The following is a 2304-nucleotide window of genomic DNA, read 5'->3' on the forward strand; positions in this document are numbered from 1 at the left end:
AGATGACAGATCGATTGTTTGCTGCCCAGTAGTAAAAACGAAAATTAGGCAGAGCTAAGCCGCCGTCTCTTTTAGATCTTTGAAGTAAGGACTTATTAAATCGTGGATGTTTACCTTTCCAAAGGTAAGAAGATATAATTGAATCTAAAGCACCAAAGTAAGATTTGGGAATAAAAACAGAAACAGACTGGGAAAGATATAAAAATATAGGAAGATTACTCATTTTAATGGTATTAATGCATCCCACCCAGGACATGGACAGTGGTGACCATTGTCCCAAGTCCTTTTTTGTTTGGCTCAACAACCTAATGAAATTGTCTTTAAAAAGGTGTTTATGTTTCCTTGTAATTGTAATACTGATAGGTAAACTGATTTTTCACTAGGTTGAAAGGAAAATTGTGCATACCAGTTGTTAGTGCTATATTATTTAGCAGAAAGAGTTCACTTTTGTGCAAATTCAACTTATATCCTGAAAAATGGCTAAATTCATTGAGCAATGACAGCACAGGTGTCAGGGAGGAGATTGGATTTGTTATAAAAAGTAGGTCATCTGCATGAAGGGAGACTGTTCTTCTCCCTGCCTCCAAATCCCAGATATGTCCCTACAACTGCGGAATGCAATTGCTAGTTGCTTAATGGCCAGATTAAAGAGTAATGGGCTAAGAGGACACCCCTGGCGAGTTCTCCGCTGAAGGCCGAATGGTTGAGACTGCTGAGCATTTGTCAGAACTGAGGCAATGGGGCTTAAATATAATAATTTAACCCAAGTGATAAAACTTCGGCCGAAATTGAATTTTTCTAAAGCCCTAAATAAATCAGATCATGACATTTTTAAACCAAACATATAACGTAATTTAGAATTTCCATGATGACACTTTTTATGAGTGAAATAAATTTCTATATTTGACTTTAAGAGTACAATTATATTAATTATAACTGAATACAAAAATATTTTGAATTTAAACCAGTATTCTATTTAAAAAAAACATATGCTATCATTTGCTATTTAATCAATATAAAGGCAGAAAAAGTAAATATAACTAAAAATTTACAGTACAGGTCAAAAGTTTGGACACACCTTCTCATTCACTGTGTTTTCTTTATTTTCATGACCATTTACGTTGGTAGATTCTCACTGAAGGCATCAAAACTATGAATGAACACATATGGAGTTATGTACTTAACAAAAAAAGGTGAAATAACTGAAAACATGTTTTATATTCTAGTTTCTTCTAAATAGCCGCCCTTTGCTCTGATTACTGCTTTGCACACTCTTGGCATTCTCTCGATGAGCTTCACATGAAATGCTTTTCCAACAGTCTTGAAGGAGTTCCCAGAGGTGTTTAGCACTTGTTGGCCCCTTTGCCTTCACTCTGCAGTCCAGCTCTCCCCAAACCATCTGGATTGGGTTCAGGTCCGGTGACTGTGGAGGCCAGGTTTCCACTTTTTGTTAAGTACATAACTCCACATGTGTTCATTCATAGTTTTGATGCCTTCAGTGAGAATCTACCAATGTAAATGGTCATGAAAATAAAGAAAACACATTGAATGAGGTGTGTCCAAACGTTTGGCCTGTGCTGTATATATCTTATTTAGCCCAAAATCACATACAGCATGGTCTCCGTGGTTCATGCCCACATACATCCACCCTTTCTGTACACAAGGAAAAACTAATGAGGGAGAGACCTTGCGATGGAGTGAGAGAAAAAGAAAGCCCCTTCCAGGGTAGAGTGAGCATGCAAAGAAGGGTTGCTATTGATTAGTCCCAGAAAACAGTCCAGTAGGGGTCAGGCTAAGGTTGGTATTGATTAATCCAACATTGTGCACTGGAGGTAAGGCCTGTCTATGCCCGAAAGGTGCCGCACAGTGCAGAGTAGTTCCAATCCATCCAGTGTTGCTTAATGCCGGGGAGCTCTTGTGCCGAAGGCTCATTCCACAGCCGACAATTTGAGGCCAGCAGTCAGGGGCCAACGTGCTCCGTGTTCAGGGGCCAGTGCTCGAATATTCCCACTTCGAACTTGCTTACTGAGGCTCTCGGCATCGTGCTCAGCCACGCGTCACCTCTAAAATATTACCTAGGCGTGCATCTGGCGAGCAGAGTGCTTATACGATTCCCAACGACGATTTCACTTATATCTCGATCAGGACTTTTTTTTTTTATTAAAGGATTTAAAACTTTTTTATATATATAAAAACAATGCAGTGACACAGCCAGTGCTTCTGCATTCATTGTTTAAAACCAGCATTAACCAGAAAGAACCAGGGCGACTGGATTCAGATTAAGTCGGCGGCGCCCCCTGGAGG

Source organism: Denticeps clupeoides, chromosome 6 (genome assembly GCF_900700375.1).
Source record: "Denticeps clupeoides chromosome 6, fDenClu1.1, whole genome shotgun sequence".
NCBI classification, from domain to species: Eukaryota; Metazoa; Chordata; class Actinopteri; order Clupeiformes; family Denticipitidae; genus Denticeps; species Denticeps clupeoides.